Source organism: Narcine bancroftii, chromosome 10 (assembly GCF_036971445.1).
Source record: "Narcine bancroftii isolate sNarBan1 chromosome 10, sNarBan1.hap1, whole genome shotgun sequence".
In the NCBI taxonomy this organism is placed as follows: domain Eukaryota; kingdom Metazoa; phylum Chordata; class Chondrichthyes; order Torpediniformes; family Narcinidae; genus Narcine; species Narcine bancroftii.
This window is the reverse complement of record NC_091478.1, coordinates 64,670,458-64,694,406: the sequence shown is the minus strand read 5'-3', so window position 1 is coordinate 64,694,406 and position 23,949 is coordinate 64,670,458. Positions and strand designations below refer to the sequence as shown.

The 23,949-nt window shown below is 37.3% G+C and overlaps 1 protein-coding gene across 7 annotated transcripts in view; it reads left to right on the top strand.

The window, feature by feature from the left end:
• Positions 1-23,949, top strand: part of LOC138744644 (matrix metalloproteinase-15-like) — a 108,761-nt gene that overhangs the window by 28,685 nt on the left and 56,127 nt on the right. The window contains exon 1 of one of the 7 annotated variants that reach the window (XM_069901117.1): positions 15,273-15,394. The exons of the other annotated variants lie outside the window; for them this stretch is intronic. The gene's annotated coding sequence lies outside the window, so the exon portion shown is untranslated. Of the gene's footprint in view, positions 1-15,272; positions 15,395-23,949 lie in introns of those variants that run through there. 7 annotated transcript variants of the gene reach the window in all.

Genomic DNA, 23,949 nt, shown 5'->3' with positions numbered 1-23,949 from the left:
TTGACATCAAATTGGATTACAAAATTATATTACAGAAGACTGATAAAATATATTACTTCCCTAATGGGATTAGTAAATAAATTTCAGCTTAGGCAAGTTTGAAGCAATGAGCATTGCTAAGAAGAATAGGAAATATGATAATGGCAGAATGTGGGTGGTGGTTTTCCACAAGGATTGGTGCTGGGACCATGACTGTTGACAATTTGTGTAACTAATTTATACTTTGAAATTGAAAATATAATTTCTAATTTTTTTTAACTAAATCAAATGTGAGAGAGAATGCAATAGTCAATATTGATGAGGCCTGCAACAAATTGCAGGACTTTAATAAACTTTCAAATGGGCATATATTTGGAAAATGGAAGTAAGAGAAGAACCTTAGCAGAGTTTTTTGTTTAATCTTCTTTGGGGTGGATGAGATACCAGAAGACTAGAAGATCGCTATTGTTGTGTTTTTATTTAAGAAGCCTGCAAGGACAACCCAGGGGAAAAAAAACAGGCTGGTGTGCCAATCATCAGTGATGGGAAAATTACTGGAAAGAATTCTAAGAGACAGAATCAATGAATTTGAAAATGCAAGGATTGATTGGGAATGGCCAGCATGGTTTTGTGCATGAGAGATCATGTTTCATGATTTTGATTAGGCTTTTTGAACAAATCACCAAGAGGAATGATGAGAACAGGGCATTAGACATTGTTCATGTGGGCTATAGCAGGGTTTTTGAAATGGTAAACGTGTATGAGGGCAGATTACATGGATCCAAGATGAGCTAGCCAGTTTAATACAAAATGTTCTTTATAGAAAGAGACACAGGATGATTGAGGAGAATTCCATTTCAGAATGGAAGCCTGTGACTAATGGTGTGCCAGAGGAATCAGTGCTGGGTGCCCTGCTGTTTGTCATATTTGGATAGGTGGTCTGATTAGGAATTTCGTAGATAATACCAAAATTAATGGCAAGATGAACTGTGAAGAAAGTTGCCTGACCATAGTAAGATCAAGATCAACTGGGAAAGTGGATGGAAGAAAAGAAGACGCAATCTAATTCAGACAAGTGAGAAATGTTGCGTTTTGTGAAGTTAATCAAATGCAGGACATATACAGTGAATGAAAGGGCCCTCAAGATTGTTGCAGAACAGAGAGACCTGACGGTTCAAATGCATAATATGGAGACTCGTAGAGCTTTGCAGCACGGAAACAGGTCTTTTGGCCCAATGTTCAACCTGACCATGTGATCTACCCAATCTAGTTCCATTTGCTGCATATCCATCTAATCATTTCCTATCCATCTACTTCTTTAAATGTTACATTTATATTCATCTCCATCATTTCCTCTGGCAGCTTATACCAAATACCTATCACACCCCGTGCAAAAAAAGGTGCCCCTCAAGTAAATCTTTGCTCTCTCATCTTAAATCCATGCCCTTTAGTTCTAGATTCTCCTACTGTGACTTTTTACCTTATCTATGCCCCTCATGATTTTATAAACCATTATTAAGGTCCAGCCTCTCCTTGTAATTCAAGCTTGCCAGTCATGGTGACATTCTCATGAATCTTTTAGGTATCCTTTCCAGCTTAATGACATCTTTCTTGTAGCTGGGTGACTGAAACTACATACAGTACTCCAAGTGTGGTCTGAACAACAGTTGTAACATGATATCACTGTTCCTGTCCTCAGTGTCCTTGAGTGATGTAGGTAGGCAAGTGTGCCAAATGCCTCTTCATCATCTTGAGTATCTATGTCACCACCTCCAGGGAATTTCAGTTACTGGAGAGGTTAGGACTGTTTTCCATGGACCAAAGGAGGCTGAGGGGTGTCCTAATAGATGTTTATAAAATCATGAAAGGCATAGTTGTTGTATTGTCCCAGTATTTTTCCAATGGTGTTTGATTCTAAAACTAGAGGGCAAGAGGAAAGATTTAAAAGGGACCTTTACAGACAGAAGTCAGTGGATATATGGAACAAACTGCCAGATGAAGTAATAAGGTGAATACAATAAATGTATTTGAATGATATTTGGACAGATTCCTGGATAAGAACAGTTTAGAGAGACATGATCAAATAAAAATAGATGGGACTCCCCTTAGGAAGGCACCTTGGTTGGTGTAGACAGGTTCGACTACACAGTCCATTTCCTTGTTATACAACCCTGAGTCTCTAAGTCTCTTGATTGATACCTTATATGAATAGTCTAAAACATGCCACAAATATTCCCTCTTCAGCATTATGATCGTTTTGAATGTTTCAATCTTCGAGCAAAGCCACAAGGTTAATTAGTACTGAAATAGAATTGCAAAATGGAGAAGTTAAAGTAAATTGTTTGATCTTGGTTAGATCCACTTCAGAGAACTGTGCTTAGTGTTGACTTCTATATTATAAAGTAAATGGAAGTACTGGAGAAACATCAAACACAAATTTCAAGGATTATAACTAATTAATGAATAGACAGTTTTATTTTTGTTGGGAAAGAAAAGCCTTTAGGAATGATTTGATAGATTGGTCTTCGAGGGGATGTTTCCATTGTGTGGTTTTAAAAAAATAGCAAATGTGAAATTAAAGATAGTTATTTCCAAATACAATTAGGAATTCAGAAGAAACTATTTTGTTCAAGAAATGTAGGTTTTGCAACCAAAAGTAGTTCTTGAGGTAGCAAGCAAAAATGCATTTAAGGGTACAGAGAGATAAGCAGAAAGCACAGAAGGGATTATAAAGCAGGTTAGGAGTAAGCTCAAAAGAAATATAGACACCACATGCATCTGAATAATTTCAACCAAGCAAACTGTTTTTGTACTTTAATGATATATTTCTATGCATCTATTCAAATTGTGGGAAAGAATGGTTTATCTTGATATATTCTGCTCCCATGCTTAAGAGTAGAACCAAAAATATTTATCGTGCTGATTACTCTTCCATGAAAGGATTTTATAGTATTAGTACCACCATGCAGCACATGTATTTAGTGGTAATTGTGCTAGCATCCAGTTTAGGAAGAAGCATTTCCACAGAATATTTAGGTGCAACTTTGGCTTACTATCTATTTCATAAGGGTACTCTGCTGTATCAATTTAATCTTTTTCCATTTTTAACACCAGTCCTATATTCTCTGAGTAAAATTAATAATTTAATAATTAATTGGAAGTTAGAGTAGCTTTATCCAAATATTTCTCATACATACATATATTTAAAGTTAATTCCCAAGGTGAAACCAATGCCATCCAGTTTCTCATATCATTGAATTTTCTTCTGTTTTGAAGTCCCAATGGAGCAATAGGAGAACTGGAAGTAGTTGGAGAAATGTGACCATAAAAATAAGTTCCTCAGTTCTTCAGCAAAACAATTTAATTGTATTACTTATTCATTGTTTTATGCTTCATTTTGACCCTATTTCTCTCACCTTTTCAGCTTTCAAGCCATTATAGGCAAAGAACCTTATGCAGATAAATACATTAATATGGATGGATACAATTGTTGGCAATGGCATGGTGGGATTGTGCTGAATGACTCTATAATTTTACTGTGTCTGATCTCACTAATGATTCTGGCAAAGATATCTTCCCAGTGTTCATACTCCAAACATCTAGAGTTTCAAAAAAAGAGAAAAATGATGGAAATATACAGATCAGGCAGAATTTGTAGAAATAAAAATAGAATTAATGCCTCAAGTTGATGACCTTTCATTAGCACATGTCAATTCTGATGCAAACTGGAAAGGATATTACCAGTATCTAGCCTATTCAAGGTTAAGCCCTGAATGTTGTAAATTTGAAATTTAATTAATTGATCGTTGGTCTAATTCAGTAGTTTTCTAACTTTTTCTTTCTACTCGCATACCATCTCGCATACCATAGGTGCTTTGTGATTAGTAAGGGATTACTTAAAGTGTGAGAGCTTAATAAAAAGTTGAGAACCACTGCTTTAGACCAATTGTTACTAAAATATTTTATTGAGAAAAGTTGTCATTGGCCCATTTCCTTTTTTAAAAAATATTTTATTTTTGATTTTTTTCCATATAGACATTTATGTTCAGCATCAAAAATTCTATATGGGGAAGTCACTTACATTTATACTTTTATTGAGAAGAGTTGTGGCTGTCATGTGACAGCACTGCCCCCTACCTAGTTGGAGGACACCCCAGCTGCCAATCAAGGTTTGGTTCCACCCCACCCATCACTATTGGATCCATGTAAATTACCTGGACTGAACTCTCCAGCCTGCCTATACTTGTACTTGTAATTGACACCAAGCCATTGGGTCCTGCTAATGACCTGGACTTGAACCTGCAGAACTATAAATGTGCCATGAGTTCTTTATTCTCACTCTTTGCCAGTTTGGGATTACCCTGCTTCACTCCAGGCCTAGAAATGTGGAAGGTTGCTGGAGAAACTTTTGGTAAGATGTGATGTGTGTGCACTGTTAAAAGGATTGGGAGCATTTAATTAGTGTCCCTTGTAGCATAGAATCGTGCCTGCACTGAGTCAAGGGGTGGTAGGGCATCGTAGTGATTTTTCCTTCATCGTTGTATGTATCAGTTCATTGTATGTGTGTATTTTGTTCCCACACTTCCTGTAAACTCTCTGTGTGTGTATATATACGTGCTGCATCTGTTACCATTTCCCACACTTTTCTTCTGTAAATAAAATCCTTCCCCATCAAAACTGTGTTCAGAGTCCTTGCTTTTGAGACCTACCAAACCTGTTTCCTCACTCACAACAATCCTATGCAGCATTTATTATTATCCGTTTTATTGTTGTATTTATAATTACAATGGGCCTCTATATAATCCAAATATGGCTGCCATATCTTAATAAATATGTCATGTTTGTTCTTTAAATTATATGTAATTTTTTTCCAAAGGTATGCAACTGTTCATCTCAGCAGTCCATCGAGCTATATGAAAAGGGGAGTTGGACTTCCAAGTAATTGAAATACATTTCTTAGCCACTTCTATTTTAACAATGAAATTTGGAATTTAGTTAGTTTATTACTTATCAATGAAGTTGCCCAAAAGATAAAGCTCCAGGTCACCTGTGAAGGCCACCTCTCTCAACCTTGGTTAAAATTTTAGTAATATCTTGCCAGAAAGGTCTCACCTTCACACATAACCAAGAAGGAGGACTGCCTTCTTCAAAAAATAATGATAAAAATCTTGCTTGTGCTGAAAAATAATATTTCTTAAAGTCCGGAATCTAAGTTGTCCCAATTTACTTTTCAAATGAAATTCTTGGCACTTTGTTATTCCATAGAAATTGCCTTATGAAATTATTCAATAATTTAAAAGAAATTTTTAGGTAGTGCAATATGCACTGATTGAAAAAGATACTGTATTCTTGGCATTACATTCATTTTAATACAATTTACTCTTCCCACTAGAGTTATTGACAGATCTTTCAATTTCTGTAAATCTTTCTCTATTTTTTTTCTGAAAGAGGAGTGTAATTAGAACACTGATCTTGTAAACCAGGGATTACGAGTTCATTCCTCACTTGGGCCTCATTTCTATGATGGGCGCTGGTCAAAATGGAAACTCTCTGTCTTCTTTATAGTAGACAAAGTTAAAGAATTTCATGTATGTTACATTCTAAATATAGAATTTGGTGACAATAATGGAACCTTTTCCTTTACTCCTTTTGCTTTTGAGCCAAATAAAGACGATACTACTTGTCCCACCCATCCTTTTTAAATTTTGCATGTTCCGAATTGAAAGATACATTTCTTGTTTAAAGACTATTTCTGTCTTTAATTTTTTTAGATATGCCAAGACCCGCCTCCTCTTCACAATTCCATTTATCCCATTAACATTAAGACTAATACATTTTAACATTCTATCCATATTGATTTTTCAGACAAATATTGTTTAACAATAAAACCTTTTTGATTGTTTAAATAATATTGTGATCTTTCCTTTTTAAAAAAACACATATAATGTCCCTACCCTGACAGTGAAGTAAATAAGAAACCCCAAAAGCCAGCGAATAAAGCCCATGGAATCTCTCAAGGAAGAAGAACCCCTCCCTTTAGTACCATCTTTTATAGATACTCCTCTTTGGGTGCCATTTTCCCTCTTAGAATGGAGTCTCTACCTTACTATTACTTTTCCCAAGTTTTCTCTCTTTTCTGAGCTCTCTGTGAACATTTCAATAAAATTTACTTTTCAACAATAAATATAAAACTTTAAAAAAAAAATACAATTTTTACTTAGTTTCATTGTAAACATTCTTCATAGCCTTCCTCTTTGGCAACCTTACCCTTTTCATAAACATTGCAGGAAGTCTTTCACCTTGTTCTTAGTCTTGAAAAATCGTTGATTACCTTCTGCTTCTTCGCCCCTCAGAGTCGCAGGGAATATCATTGAATATTTCAAGATTTTGGAACGCAGTTGTCTTTTTATATCGTCGAACTCCTTCCTTAATCAAAGTAGGACTAAAATCTTGAAAAAAAAATAGCACTTTTTCATAGTCAATCTCAGGCATTTATTATTTTGCTTATAGAGTATTCAAATGCTGCTCCTAGAATTGTCTCCCAATCACAGTATTCCAAAAGACTTACCAGGACCAGTGGTGATTGCTGGCTCTTTTGGGTCCAGGGGTCCAGTGAGCCCTTTCAATATGCAGTTTTTCTCTGAATTTATCTTCTCCCAGCATTTGTGGGATCCATGTTTTGAAGAAATTCACTGGATCTCTTCCCTTGATTCCTTCTTTCAGTCCAATAATTTGGATATTATTTCATCTGCTAAAATTCTCCATGTGGTCTATCTTGTCCAGCAGAACTTGTCTGTCCGACTCCCATTGCTTCGCATCTTTCTCCAAAGCTTTTAGTTTATTTTGTGTTTTTACCAATTCTGTTGGGTCATTCTTTCCATTAAGTCTTAAACAATTCTTTAATTTCAATCATCCTTTCAGTTGTGTCTCTCATTACATTTTCAATACCAAAAATTGGTTGCTCAAGTGTTCTATTTTCTTCAGGATAATAATTAATTCTTGTTCCAACTCTGCCGGGGTCCGCCAATCCTGAGGCTACTCTTGCACTGCTCCCTTTTGGGCTTTCACTCGATGTTCCTGGCTAAGTAGAAAGTTTTCATTTTTTGTTCTCAGTTGCCTTGGTTTCTTAGTAGTTGTGTTGATCATTTTTTAGTGAAGGATTTTTAATTTTAAAGTTTTAACTGTCTCTTTGATACTCTTCACAGAGAGTTTGATCAAAACACGTCTAAGTCCTTCACATGGCCATGGTCCATGACCCATTTCCTTCAGAGTTATGAAACCATGCACATAATGAGTCAATATGGTATGATTAAAACAATGGTTTTTAAACTTTTTTCTTTCCACTCACATACCACCTTAAGTAATCTCTTACTAATCACAGAGCACCCATGGCATAGGGATTACTTAAAGTAGTGTGAGAGTGGAAAGAAAAAGTTTGAAAACCACTGGTCTAATTGAACTTCATTGGAATGGTGTACTGTAATAGATCAAAGATAGAAGTCAGAGAGGAATAGGATGGAAGTCTCAGATGTTTTGTTTTCTGTTAGCATCTAGCTAGATGCTCCAAGTCTATCCTGTGATGATAGTTTTCCTGATTTTTTTGCCCTGACTTGCATACTTAGACATAAATACATTTGAAGTTCCTATCCTTAAACTTGGATTGCTCAGATTCTAAAAAGTGAATGATATATTTTATGCAAGGGAAGAATATGTGTAGATCATCTAATTAATGGGGTAAGACTCAAGAGCAAGGAGAGATCTGCATTGCTACTACTTGTGACAATGATTGACAGTCTTTATTTGCCTGGGTCCTTTAAGGCTTGGTTTGCTGTCTGCCGTTGCATGAAGATTACATCGGCTCTAAATGATTGGGATTCATTTTCATTTGTCAGACACCAGCAGGCAGAAGAAGCATACCATTTTGCTTTCCATAGTCCATTGACTAAATGCATGTGGTTTTGCAGGCCTTACATATTAATTCTACCTTATATTTAAACAAAAAGTGATTTTGCACCCTCAAGTTGTTGAGTTGCCAAAGGTGATGAATTTTCTTTTAGGTTACTATCTGTTATCCTGACTGTAGTCATGTTAACTTAATTCTGCAGCAATCTGTTGTACAAAATACATTTGAGCTACCACAACAAATGTAAAGGAGTCTAATGGACAATAATAACTTTTATCAATGACTTCGCTCTCAACCTTCATGCATAGTTTATGAATGTGTGGGCAATATGCACTCATAAAATCTATGCCATGTGCTGTTCATCTCACTGCCGTTTTAAAATTGTTGAGGCTATACATAAAAATGTTGAATCCATCATTAGGGATTTTTTTGTTGTGTGATTTCTAAGATTATAATTATGGTCAGTATATTTATGTCTTATATTTTACTAAGAAATATTTTGTCTTTGTGGCTAAATTACACTTGCCCCCAAACAGGGCCCCAAACAGTCCTTCCAAATGAAGCAACACTTCATTTGTGAATCTGCAGGGTCATCTTTTGTGGGGGTCTCCTCTACATCAGAGAGACTGTACGCAGACTGGGAAATCGCTTAATTGAGAGTCTCGGCTCTGTTCGCCTCAATAGCAGAGATCTGCCAGTGGCAACCCATTTCATTTTTCTGGCCCATTCCCATGCCAGCATGATTGTCCATGGGTTCATGTATGCCAGTCTGAGACTGCCTGCAAATTAGAGGAACAGTACCTCATATTCCATCTGGGCACCATCCAATGGATGGCATTAATAATGACTTCTCCAGTTTCCATTAGCTCTCCCCCCCCCCATCTATCTCTATTTCTCCCTTCCTCCTGCTCTGCATTCACAGAGCCAACCCTCTCCCAATCATTTCTCACCTTTCCTCTCCTGTCCTCCTATCAAAGTCCATTACATTTATCACATTTTGTCTGTGGGTCTTTTCCTTTCCTTCTCCCCAGCCTTTTAATTCAAGTGCCTTTTTACTCATACCTTGAAGAACAACTCCCTGACAAATCAGTTATATACCTTTACTTTCTATGGATGCTGCAAGACCTGCTTAGTTCCTCCAGCATTTCTGTATTTTTTCTGCAATCAGAGTGCCCACAGACCTTTGTGTTTCACTCTCATCATGAATACCTAATTTGTTGTGATCTTTATTAGCAGAAATTAGTTGCATTAAGTTGTATGAAAGTTGTCTTTATCTGCAGGAAATTGGTTAGACGCATGTGGATCATATTGAATATACATCCGGATAAGGCACAAAGCTAAGGTTATGTGATTTTTCTGCATTGGTTGATTCCAATGCAAGAAGCAGTATTTCTAAAGCTAGCCTTCATCTCTTAAAGATGGGAGTATTAAATGGTGTTTTTGACAGTCTGAACTTAATGGGATCAGTGAGATGTTGAAAGCTTGACAACACAGGTGTAAAGGGGTTGCCAATTTTCCAACCTTGTTGGAAATTATGGAGAAGATGGAAAATGGGAGAAATGTAATCTTTATGTAAGGAGTCATGAAGTCCTCCCAACACACATCAAAGGAAATGAGAGTATATAAAAATGGGATTTAATGACTGGAATAATTCCCAAAGACCTGGATGCAATGCAGCAAGTTCAGTGACCTTGCAAATATCACCCAACCAATATCACCAAACCAAATCATTTTCAAATGTCATTTTCCATCATTTGCATCATTAGCCTCAAACACTTATCAGTGCACCACATTTAATTTAGTTTAATTTTTAATTTAGACATACAGCATTGTAACAGACCATTTCGCCCCCCCCCCCCGCCCCCCACAAGTCCATGCTGCCCAATTTACACTTTATTAACCTACACCCCTGGTATTTTTTTTGAACGGTGGGAGGAAACCAGAGCCTCTGGAGAAAACCTACCCAGACATGGGGAGAATGTACAAACTCTTTACAATCAGCGCTGGATTCGAACCTAGTCTGGTCCCAGTTGCTGCCGCTGTAAAGGCATTGTGCTAACTGCTACACCAACCTGCCACCCCTCTGCCACTTGCTATCCATCGTGAATTATAGAAAACATTCATAAATTCATATCTCACACACCACACTCATCAGCTTGCAATGCACCCCAATCAACCTAGCATATGATGCTGTATTATTGACCATACCAATCTATCTTGCAAAATTCTAGATTCCTTTATTTGTAATATAATAGCACAGAACATGTAATACTACATAAAAGTGCCTTCTGCCTCCTGTAAGGCAGTCAAAGAGTCACCATTTGTAGCACCCCTTATGGTACAAAAGAGAGTCCCTTCAGAGACACTGAGGGTCCATGGATTCATCTCCAGTGCTCACACAGCCTCTTCAGCCACACAGTCTCCTGTTCAATCCATCAGCAACCTGATATGATCAGGAAGCCTCAGCGCCTGAGGCCCCTTTGGAGCTCTTCTTGCCCTTATTACCCTCTCAAATTCCAGCTCCAATACCTGGTTCGCAGGAGTTTGAGGATAGTTAAAGCCAGCAGCAACTAGTGGCAGGGTCAGATGTGGATGCGTGGATTTACGTATCGCAGAAGAAAGAAAACCTCACCAGTAGTGGGCCCATGGCAAGAGCTGGAATTGATGTGTTCTTTTAATTGTGCTATTTATCCCACATTTTCTTCTCATGCTCTTCAAGCTGTGGATGATTTAATTATGTACATCTTGACTTTCCAGTGCAATGCTTCTCATCACAAGCTCTTTTCAGGGAGCCAAGAACTGCTGCCTTGCCAAATAATGATAGAATAATATAGAAAGTGAAGATGAAAAAAAAACTGACACTTGATTTAATATTTGCAACCAGAAATTCAGAAGTGATCATTGAATTTTAATGAACACCATAAAGATGGTATCTGATAAGCTACAATTGGCATGCAACAGAACAAATACTCATTTGAGAATGAAGATGGGGCAGCCTGCAGAACAAAGTGGTCCCTTTGTATAGTTTCTGACAGTAATATTAAGGAGTATGAAGAAGTCCAGTATTAACATTGGACTAGCATTGTAGAGAACCATTCTTTGTGGAAAACTGCTTAGAAACTTGTGGATCAAATGTGTCATTTGGCTGGTGTCTCAATTTTCATTTTGCAACACCATCAAAATATTGAAGTAATCAGTCCTTCAACAAAATAGCTGAAAGAACTATTGAGGCTCCATCCCAGGAGAAAACAAATCAGATTGATTGCATTTGTCATCCCATTGTTAACATTCCATCAGTATTGTTCCTGAAACCTTGAAGAAGACCCAGGCCCAAAACATCAGCAATATATATTTATTTCCTATAGACACCGAAAAGACCAGCTGAGTTGTTCCAGCATTTTGGTGTGTTTTTACTTGAATCACAGCATCTGCAGACTTGCTTTTTTCACTCTGATCCTGAAACCTATCAGCCAGCCACCCTGGACTCAACTACTAATGTTAAGATGGTGTATTCCAAAGCAGCAAATATACAATATCCTCCATTCCAATGCAGAAAATAGCATCCTCTGATCAATCATACTGCAATCACTGGGCTTACATTGCATTAGATCATTAGAACAGATAAGGCATGAAGAAGAGCGGCTCTAAGTATGAATAAAGTTTTGTGAGATGTGGCATTCTTCGGCCATAAACTTGATTTTGTGCTCTATTTAGTGTTCTACGTTTGCATCGTTGCTTAAAGGTCAATGGCAAAGGGGTGAATTGAGAATATCTTGTGTTTATTGAATCTTAGTTCAATGAATTATTCATGGTCAAACCAGAAATGGGCTATATTGATTGCCATCACTTTTCTTCTTCATTCACCTCATTCTTCTTCATTCATTTCATTATTCCCCTGCTCCTCCTCTTGCAGCTGTTGACACGTATTATACTCTCATGACAGCAAGGTTTTTCATGAAAAAGACCACCAAGATTCTTGACACCTGCACTGGGGAAGCCTGAGGAAAAAGCTTGTAAAAGCCAGTAATTTGCTCTATCATATTTCATTTACTGACATAAATTTCTTTATTTGCATACTGTTCAGATGGGCATGAGTTGTAAATTGGGAGTCATGAGATGGTACACAAGACTGAGCAAAATGAATACAGTGAGTCCCCGGGTTAGGAATGTCCAACTTACAGACAACTCATACTTATGAACAAATTGTGCCCCCAATTTCCGCATGCACCCCAATTTGCACATGCACATAATGTTTCCTACGAATACCCCTTCCAGTATTCAAGACATCGAAGGATGATCTTTTTTCTTTCTTTTTTTATCTAAACTCTTTTAAGAACTGTTTCTTTAATTTTGTTTTACAGTCCTAAGACAAACATTTGACTAACTGATGCTAATAAGAACCATATGTACCTGTTCCGACTTTCTATAAATTTGACTTAAAGACAGACATAGGAACAGATCTCATTGGTAACCAGGGGACTCATTGTACAACACTACAACTGGAATAGCTGCTGTTGATCTGCATGATATACTTCATTTTGAGGGAAGAGAATTGCCTCCAGCTGCAATATATTTCAGGTGAATGAAGAAGAAAATGAAGAAGAAAAGTGATGACATATAATACCCTCAAGTCATTGGCACCCTACAATATGAGTAAACCTGCAATGTTTGCTCCACCTGTTGCTCTCAAGCAAAACAGGATAAAATGTAGTGAAGACACAGAGGAAATTGCAGATGCTGGAATCTGAGGCTAAACACAACTTGCTGGAGGAACTTAGCAGGTCGTGTAGCATCATGGGAGAAAAAGAATGGTCGACATTTTGGTCCAAACACCTCATCACGAAATATAGTGAGTTTTTTTTTGACGAGAGAGCACTAGTGAACTTTTTCATACAGTGTAAAAGGCAAACTATGAGGTACTGGAAATATCTCTTAAATCATAATAGAGAGAGATTAAGACTTGAAACTGACAGACAATGAAACTGTGTCCCTAGTCCTTTGCTGGGTTTGGAAATGTAGCTGGAACAGCTAGTGGATTTCAATGTTTATATCCTTATTGTGCACTGAAGATCAATCAGGTAATTTCATTCAGAATACCCTGGCCAGTCATAGCCTCTCCTTGAATCCCCTTCATTTCCAACATTTCCTTCATCTTTTAGATTTTGTTTTGCCATTATCCCTGCCATGCTATATGAAATAAATTATATGTATTAAATTCCAAGGGGAAATGCCTCCTGATGCACTTTTTTTAGGAAGCTTTAGTGTAAGCAGGAGTTTTGAAGGCAGGACAGATCTTCTCAACATGCACCACATCATATTCAATAAACACAAAGAACATTTAGAGTTTAAAAGACACCAGGAAATTTTGGAATGGTGTGCAGTTATTAAAATATCTAGTGGAAATTATATCGCAAATCAACTGCTAATTACTTGATAAACCTTTTGAATTGCACAGTGAGATGTCTTTTTTGCTGCTGAATGCATGTTTTCCTGAATGAATGGGTAAGAGAGAGTGATAGCTCGTGCTTTGTGGTAAAATGACTGTACCAGCATTGAATGGTAGGGCTAACATTAAAGTGAGCATTACATGCTGATTGGCATCGCAAAATGCCACTATCAAACTTTGAGCAATGTTCACTACAGACCGATTTCTTTATCTCCTTACCAAGATGATATTGGGTATGTCTTGTTTTACAGATGTGTGCACTTGGGGCATCAGGTGACATTCTAAAATCAATTTCTTACCCCACATTCCCAAGTGCATGATGTGGAGCTGAATTTTATGTTTATAGTGTTTTACTATTCCCGCAGGCAGTGAGAATGCTGAATGACTAAAAGAGCTGCTCTCATTAATCATCCAAGTCTACTATTTAAGAAAGAATAAATATTTATTTATTTATCTATCTATCTATTTATTTATTTATATGGTTGTTTTTTTTTTAATTTTATTTTTTTCCTGCATATGTATGTTTGCATGTGTGGTTGTGTCTGTATATTTTGCACTGAGGACAGGAGAACACTGTTTCTTCAGGTTGTATTTGTGCAATAATAAACTTGAATTTAGCTTATGGTCAAGCCCTTCATGCTGTCATCATGTTAAATTGGGAAAGGTGTTATTTTATAACAGTAAATGTATTATGCTGAGTAATATTATTATCAAAGCCTCTGATTTTCAAAGATTGAATATGTTAAAATCAGTCACTATTGCAAAATTTGACAAATGCTCCTGAGGTTTTCAACAAAATTCTACACTTTTGCACATATTCCAACACCTTTCTTGTTAGCCTTTTATCTTCTTTAAAATCTAATGTATTCAAAACTTGGCTTGAATTTGTATCTCATGTTTTCAGGACACCACTCATGTCATGTTCATGTTCATCAATGCACTGAATTCTCAATTCCCATTTTAACCTTCAGATTGCTTCACATCCCAAGACCTGCAGTCTCTTCCATTCATGCTTTCTATCTGCATCCTTTGTCACCTCAGTATTGGTGAAATCTGCTTTTGTCGCATTCTTTGGCTTGGCTTCGCGGACGAAGATTTATAGAGGGGTAAATGTCCACGTCAGCTGCAGGCTCGTTTGTGGCTGACAAGTCCGATGCGGGACAGGCAGACACGGTTGCTTTACTTAACCAATATATCTCAAAGCCAGTTTCCACATATGACCTTTTCAATACCAGATATGTCTCTGGTCCTTCCACTTTAATATATTTCAGACCAATGAAGCATTTTGTGATCTTAAAAGTACTTTGAAACTGGACATTGCTTTGATAACAATCTGCAAATGAATGGGCTTAATTAGAATTGCATAGCATTTATTTTAAATTAGTTGATTGTTGCACAGCATTTTTAAAAGACTAAGATGAACATCATTGACTTTGAGGAATCTGGGAAATTTATGATGAGTTGTAAAGCTTATCAGAAGTGAAAATGAGCTGGTTATTCAAATTTTTGTGGGATGAAGCCTTTTCTCTGGCAGCTATTGGAACATGTCTTGAATGTTTATATATGAACTGTATCTAATTTCAGTTGGTGGGGCAATTGAAATTCAAAGAAAAACAACTTAAAAAAAGGTTCAGCTGTTCATGTTAGGAATATTGGGCTGCAGACCTCTGATGTAAGATAGCAATGAATAGCATGTTGGAGATTGCATATGTGTACATGTGAATGCTCAGTTGAAGGGTGTTCTGATGTATGGGTCTCATAGTTTATATTCAAATTTGTGCAATTTACAGAAGTTAACAAATATAGCCAAGTCTATCACAGGCTCTGACCTCCTATCCATTGAAGATGTCTACATGAGGTGCTACCTCAACAAGACATCATAAAGGACCATCACGCTGCTCACAACCTTTTCTTGCTGCTACTTTTGGAAAGAAGCCTGAAGATAATCATCTCTTGGTTCAAATACTGTTTCTTTCCAACAACTTTTAGTCTCTTGAACCTCCTCTTGCAACCTTAATCATAAACTACTCCAGGATTACAAATCTGCAACCTTTTCTTAAACTATGGTAACCATGAATATTTATTGCCTATAGATATTTATCTTGTTATCTCTTTTTCATTTAATTTACTAGCAGGGCCGAACTGGTCTGTTCTGTGCTGTAAGTGGTTAAATGGTTATATGCAATTGAGTTTTTTCTATGAAGTTCCTCTTCGGCTGCAACAAGTAAGAATCTTGGGCATATGTACATTGTACAATGTATATGACAATAAATTTATTATCAATAAAATGAACATGTGTAAAAATATCTATTAAGAAGAGTAATCAAGAGGACTTAGCCTCCCATTACAGATGAAGGCTTCTGAGAAATGTTGAGGCTTCCAAGGTAACTGTACATTTAGAGATTCAAAGACAGAAAATAAAATTCCAAAACTAGTAATAATAGTTTTATGATGTGTTTGTTTTTTACATGCTCCCTATTACAAGGTTTGATTTGATGATTGTTCAGTTGTGCTAAGACTGAAAAAATATCAAAGAAATAATTAGCGATTTTGTCTTGGTTGTGTTTTTTGTAAGTACCATATGTTGTAGTTTGTGATATTCCTGATTTTGTGTGAAATACAAGAATTTGTTTTACTTAATGCTGATTAATTACACAAGGTAAGCAGTTGATATATTTTAATTTTCAAAAGATTTTGCATGAGGTGTGATTTCAAGAGATTATGAACTATAATTAATATAATTTTGAGAGTAATACTTTGGGGAAGATTGCATTATATTTCAGGTTTTGGCACTGATTATAAAGTATATCAATAACTTGGACTCGAGGGTTAAGTGTAATAAATCCATGATTGTTGATGATACAAAGCAAAAGCATAGTTTGGGTATGTGAGAATGATGCATAGAGGCTTTGGGATATATGGACTGGCTAAGTGAAGGGGACACATTTAACAGAATATGATGTATGTTTTGAAGTCATCCACTATGAGAGAAAAAGAAAATGGAGAGAAATTGAAAGGTGTTGATGTTTAAAGTAAATATGTATCCTAGAACACTAACTACTGAAAGTTAATATAGAGGTAGGGAAAGGAATTGGGAAAGCAATGGTATGTTGGTCTTTATTGCCAGAGGTTCTGTCTAAATTAAAACTAGAAATGTTCTACTCCTATTGTATACAATTCTGGTGAGATTGCATCTGAAATATGTACAGTTGTGATCTCCCTTCCAAAGGACAGATATATTTGTGACAGCAGGATTGCTGCAAGAGTTCACCAGATTGGTTCTTGAGTTGACAGGTTCATTGTTCAAGGAGAGATTAAACAGGCCAAGCCCAAGTACTTATAAGTTTAGAAAATAGGAAAAGATTTCATTGATATATACAAGATTCTTCTAGTGTTTCATGAATCTTAAGACACGAGGACCGTGGAAGCTGAGTATATCTAAGATAAAGTTATCATCTGATAAGTAATTGGTCAAAGTCCCCAGTTTCTAAGATGGGATTTGAACTCTGATGTCTGGATACTTAGTCTGGTATTTTAACAGCTAAGCCACCTCTGTACACTAACTTGGAATTTTGGAGACTAGGGGAGAATGGAACATTTTTAATTGGTAGATAAATCTAATTTTATTTATTTGTACATGCACATTTTAGATCTTGAGGTCTTCTTCTTTGGCTTGGCTTCGTGGACGAAGATTTATGGAGGGGGTAAATGTCCACGTCAGCTGCAGGCTCGTTTGTGGCTGACAAGTCCGATGCGGGACAGGCAGACACGGTTGCAGCGGTTGCAGGGGAAAATTGGTTGGTTGGGGTTTGGTGTTGGGTTTTTCCTCCTTTGCCTTTTGTCAGTGAGGTGGGCTCTGCGGTCTTCTTCAAAGGAGGTTGCTGCCCGCCGAACTGTGAGGCGCCAAGATGCACGGTTTGAGGCGATATCAGCCCACTGGCGGTGGTCAATGTGGCAGGCACCAAGAGATTTCTTTAGGCAGTCCTTGTACCTTTTCTTTGGTGCACCTCTGTCACGGTGGCCAGTGGAGAGCTCGCCATATAACACGATCTTGGGAAGGCGATGGTCCTCCATTCTGGAGACGTGACCCACCCAGCGCAGCTGGATCTTCAGCAGCGTGGACTCGATGCTGTCGACCTCTGCCATCTTGAGTACTTCGACGTTAGGGATGAAAGCGCTCCAGTGAATGTTGAGGATGGAGCGGAGACAACGCTGGTGGAAGCGTTCTAGGAGCTGTAGGTGATGCCGGTAGAGGACCCATGATTCGGAGCCGAACAGGAGTGTGGGTATGACAACGGCTCTGTATACGCTTATCTTTGTGAGGTTTTTCAGTTGGTTGCTTTTCCAGACTCTTTTGTGTAGTCTTCCAAAGGCGCTATTTGCCTTGGCGAGTCTGTTGTCTATCTCGTTGTCGATCCTTGCATCTGATGAAATGGTGCAGCCGAGATAGGTAAACTGGTTGACCGTTTTGAGTTTTGTGTACCCGATGGAGATGTGGGGGGGCTGGTAGTCATGGTGGGGAGCTGGCTGATGGAGGACCTCAGTTTTCTTCAGGCTGACTTCCAGGCCAAACATTTTGGCAGTTTCCGCAAAGCAGGACGTCAAGCGCTGAAGAGCTGTCTCTGAATGGGCAACTAAAGCGGCATCGTCTGCAAAGAGTAGTTCACGGACAAGTTTCTCTTGTGTCTTGGTGTGAGCTTGCAGGCGCCTCAGATTGAAGAAACTGCCATCCGTGCGGTACCGGATGTAAACAGCGTCTTCATTGTTGAGGTCTTTAATGGCTTGGTTCAGCATCATGCTGAAGAAGATTGAAAAGAGGGTTGGTGCGAGAACACAGCCTTGCTTCATGCCATTGTTAATGGAGAAGGGTTCAGAGAGCTCATTTCTGTATCTGACCCGACCTTGTTGGTTTTCGTTCAGTTGGATAACCATGTTGAGGAACTTTGGGGGGCATCCGATGCGCTCTAGTATTTGCCAAAGCCCTTTCCTGCTCACGGTGTCGAAGGCTTTGGTGAGGTCAACAAAGGTGATGTAGAGTCCTTTGTTTTGTTCTCTGCACTTTTCTTGGAGCTGTCTGAGGGCAAAGACCATGTCAGGATTCTCCTAAATAGAATAATACCTAGTGTCGCCGAGAATATTCTCCCAGAATCACAGTGCGGCTTTCGCGCAAACAGAGGAACTACTGACATGGTCTTTGCCCTCAGACATCTTGAGGTCTACTCACTTGGAAATGGCAAGTTTTAGGCTTATAGAGAGTGTGTTCCCATTCATCTTTCGTCTGTGACCACATCAAATTTACAGATATTATTTAGAGTGGGTAGAAAATTTAGACCATTCTGTTTTACATCAGCTAATATGTGTTTATATATTTAAATGTAGTTAATATATTGCATTCCAAACAAATAGTAGAGTTATTCTATACCAAGGGAAATTGTTGTTCAAGTAAGAATTATGAACCCAGCTTTACTTGTCAGAAGATTAAGAAGATGTACAGAAATAATGGTTTCAGTGGCCAAAAAATCAATGCAAGTGCATTATTAGTAATGAACATCATACATGTGACAATTGTTTTGATCAGTTATTGGCAAAGTTATGACAAAATTTGCTGCACACTAAACAATATGCTGCTCCTGGCATAGCAGCAAAAACAAATAGGAACGCAAGTGCAACTAAACTGTCAGAATCAAATAGATGACAGTATATAAGGGTTTCATACAAGTAAATCAGTCATCCAAGCTGCTTATATTTTCTCATTCTTTAATTCTGGATTATAAATATTATTGTTTTTTACTGAAATTAAATTGATTGCTAATAATCCTCACTGCATAATCATTGAACAAGGGCCACATATTTCCAATGTTTATCTCCTTATCTGTAATTCCTCTTGAAAAGGTAATGGTGGGTTGACTTCTATTTGAACTGCTGCAGACTGCAGGGGTGAAGATACTCCCACAGTGCTGAGATAAGGAGTTCTCCAACTTTATCCAGAGACAATGAAGAGATAGCAAAGCAGACTAAATTGCAATGGTTTGGTTAATTTCACATCTGACAGAATGTTTTAACTGACAGCTCTCTTTTTGGATTGTCGTGGTGGACTAGCTTTCACTAAAAACCAACACACCTATCATAGAAAGGCCCAACACATGAGTAGATTTCTGCAGTGAGCTACATACAGGGTTGAAAAAGCACCCTAAAATTAAACAGTCCTTTAAATCTATTTTACTATTCCTTTAGTCTCCCTTGTTAAAGGCCAATAATTTATTTTCTCACACTGAGGTGATATTTTCACCCAGACTTGGATATGTTATTCAGGATTCAAGATTCCTTTATTGTCATATATAAAACTCAAAATGTAATAATATACAAAATTAGTCAACTATTGCTTGCCATAAACAATACTAATTCTTAACTAGGGGACTACAGTGGCATGGCATAAGCACCACATTGTTTGTGACTGCAATGTGACAGAAAAATCTAAACATACTAATATTTCAGTATCATAAGTAAAAACACAAAATGCTGGAGAAGCTCAGCAGGTCAAAAGTGTCCTTTTCGTGGCAAAGGTAAAAATACATAACCAACTTTTTGGGCTTGAGCCCTTCATCAAGGATTAAGAGAATGCCGGCAGGCGTCTGAACAAAAAGTTGGGGGGGGGGGGACCACAAAGGCAGGAGATGATAGATGGAGAGAAGAGGGAGGGAAGAGCAGCAGTGAGGGGGAGGAGGGATGGCTGGGTGGGTAAGGGGAAAGGGAGGGGAGAACTGGAGAGGAGGAGGAGAATGAAAAGGCGAGTATGTTTAGCAGAAAGCAGAGAAGCCAATGTTAAGACCATTTGGCTGGAGAGTGCCCAGATGGAAAATAAAGTGTTCCTCCAATCTTCGAGTGGTCAGGGTGGGATAGTACATAAGGCCATGGACAGACTTGTGAGCTTGAGAGTGTGACTGAGAATTGAATGGTTGGCTAATCACATGCTTTTAGCATAATTTCCATGAATTTTTTAAGCATTTGAAAGAAGTTTATAACTTTTTAAGTAGGTTTTTATAAAATAAACTTTTGGCCCAAATTTAACTTTATTCTAGAAGAATCCATTCGAAAAAAGATTAGGACTCAGTTATTCAAGGTACCTGCTTATTAGTTTGTTCACAGTTGGCATAGTAAATGGTAGAATATCTGTAAATATTACAGGGATTTGAGGATTTCTGACACTAGGAGTTCTGTTTCTTTGCTTAGAAGGAATTTATTATTATAATTGAATTAATGCAGAGAAGGGTATATAGTACAGGTGCATCATTGCACAGGTTTATCAAAAGAGAAAACTTGTCTGAATCTTCCTCAAAAAAGTTAAAATAAGTATCTGTCACCCTTTTTTAGTACATGGGATCAATGAATCTGAGAGGGAGAGTGACTGGATTCCACTCAGTGGTCCCTCACCCCACCCCAGGTGTTAAATTTTCACTTTATGTGTTGCAGAGAACCACATGAAACAGGATGGGTATTGATAATGCAGACATTAATTATGCTGAAATTGAAGCCTGATGATCTTTGTTGGAATAATGACAAATACTGTAAATATTATGGAAGATGTGATTTTTTTTTAACAATGATTGCCAGGGAGTACCGACGTTAATTTTTGTTTTCACTCTGTTGAAATAAGCAAAATTTAAGATTTCAAAATTTCTATCCAGTGTAAATCAAAGATACAACTCTTCTGTTTATATGACAAAAATGGCAAAAATTATGGGTTTGTATTGGATAGGACAGTTGCACACTTGCGACTGACCAGTAGAAATACAGATACAATTTCCAAGCAAAGAAGTGAGTGGAAATGACATACAAATGGTTGACTAATAATGGCTTTTAAGGTTGGGTTTAAAGCAGTGGAGAGGATTTAAAGAAAGGATTTGAAAAATTTAAACCCAGAAGGCTAAGTGTTATTACAAATGGTAAAGTGAAGGAGTAGGCAGTATATAAGAAATTCCTCTGATGAATGGAAAATTTGATTTTGGAATTTATGTTGGTTGTGGGTCTGGATAAGATTACAGGCACAGTCAAATCTGTGTAGGGATTTAAACCAGAATTGTAGCTGAGAATAGATTGATGGGCAAGCATGACTCAGTAGAGAACAAGGCAACATCAGCACGGTTTGGGGTAAATTGAAGGTTATGAGCAATGAGAAAGAGGTATGAGACCAGTGGAATAAATGAAACAAAAAGAGAAAACAGTAGATTGGTAGCATGAAATTGAATACTCTATCAAACTTGTTCAAGTGCACTCTGAAAAGTATTTTGTCTGGTTACATCATTGTCTGGTTTGGGAAGACAAATACCCAGGAATGCAGAAGACAGCAAATGTAGCCATTTCCAACACAGGTTCTGACCTCCCATCCATTGAATACATCTATGTGAATAAATACCTCAAGAAGTCAGTCAATATCTTAAAGGACTCCATCACCCTGGTAACAACCTCCTCTCACTGCTTCTTTGGCAAATGATACAAAAGTGAGAAGACCAGCACCTCATATTTCAAGTACAGTTTCTTTCCAATAGCTATCAGGCTCTTGAACCTCCCCTGTTTCACTAATCATGCCCTGGCACAATTCTGTATACAGGAAGTCCCCGGGTACAAACGTCCAGGTTACGAACAACTCGTACTTATGAATGGGCTGTTCCCCAATTCACGTGTGCCTATAACTGAGCCCCAATTTGCACATGCACATAAATGGGCATAATGCAGATTGTGCACCCAATTGGCATATGCACATAATGTTACCTCATGAACACTGGGATAACTGTATATATTTATCATTTGTATTTATTATCGCTTTTTAAAATTCAATTGAGTATATTATTGTAATACCTTTCATTGAAACCGAATTCAGGATATTTATGTGTGCCCCAATGTGAATCCCAGGGTCTACCACAAATGACCTCAGAAATGAACAGACAGCAACTGTCTGCGTCCTTCTCTCTAGTTGTTACAAATACATCCTATGATCACGCGGCTTTACCTAAATTTGTCATCCTCTCACAAGGTTCTAATGCATAGTACTGGCAGATATTATGCTTAGTTGATGCCTTTCACTACCTTATTAGGCAGGGCTAAAGAACAAATGGAACAGAGCTTTCAAGGTAATGTTGGCAATTCCACCAAGATAAGGATGCAGATTGAAATTCAATGTTTTTGAGATTTTGATCATTTAAAAATTTTACTTGTTTCATTGAGTATCAAATTTTGAATGTTCCTGAATATCAGGGAATGACAAATTTTCTGGATAATCTGAGGGATTTTCCAAACAGCTTTCTAATTTTAAAAGTCCAGAGGTAGAATGTGAGCTTTCTGCATTTTTTTCTGCACATCTGCCTGATGAGGTTATAGAAAGGGAGTCCATTCATTTCAGTGGAGAGGAATGCAATGAGGGGCCTAGTAATTATTAGTAATTAACATTTTCTGAACTAATTGAATTTATATAAATGTTTTTAGTTAATATCTTCTTCTTCTCTGCCATCAGATTTCTAAATGGACAATGAACCATAGACACAGCTTCACTTTATCCTATTTTCTTTCACAATTTATTTATTTTTGAAATGTAATTTGCCCTGTGACGCTGCTGCAAAATGACAAATTTTGTGACATGTTCATGACAATAAATTCTGATTTTATTTTTGAATTTTGGATTATTTTAATTTTACTTGTTTCTTAAATGTATTACATTTTGAATGTTGCTGACAAGTTTTACAGCTGATTAACTTGATGGACTAGATGTCAAAACTTTTTCACTTATTTTGTGATCAGGTCTTGGTCCAGAATGGTGTTGTGTCAGCTCTGCCACCATGCAGTTTTCTGGATTGGGATGGGTCAGGAAGCAAAAGGACTTTGATAGGTCTAAAAAGACGTTGTATATAATAGAGATTAGTAGCAAGAATGAGTGGTTTCCAGCTGGCTGCAAATACTTGCACAATGTAATTATTTTTGTTTTTCTCACATGACTGGGAGAATGTGTCAAGAACATATTCAGCAAGAAAGGCCTTCTAAATGCCAAGAGGTGGCAGAAAGAATAATAACATGAAAGTTCAAATTAGGGTATTCATCAAGAAGTAGCTTTTCACGTCTAGAAGCTGATAGAATACTGACACAAGCATTATTTTGAGAGGTTTATTAAGCCAATATCCCTGTCCCTGCTTTATACCCACAATTTCAATCATTTTATCTGTGTATCCTCTTCAATTATGTAGTCAGAGATCTTTTTTATAATATTGTTCAGGAACAGAATGAAGAACTGAGAAATAAATCCTCACATGATACCACTGGAAAAAAATGTGTTTTCTTGTTAATTTCTTCATTTTGATGAACACCAACAATATGGTAAGATTTTACAAGCATTGGCTCTCAAATCAGGTCTTCTTCCAACATTTAAAATGGAGTAAGATTAATTTGAGAATTGAGGTATAAATTCTCTGGTCAGTATTACTTTTATTGCCAACATTAACTTGTTTAAAGGGAAGAGTAAGAAAATCAAAGTTTACTATTGTGTATGCACATCAGACTACTGACTCTCGCTGTATTTATTGTCTTCCTATCTTTTCATCTGCTGGCAGATTTGTGTGCATAAGAATTCTCAAAT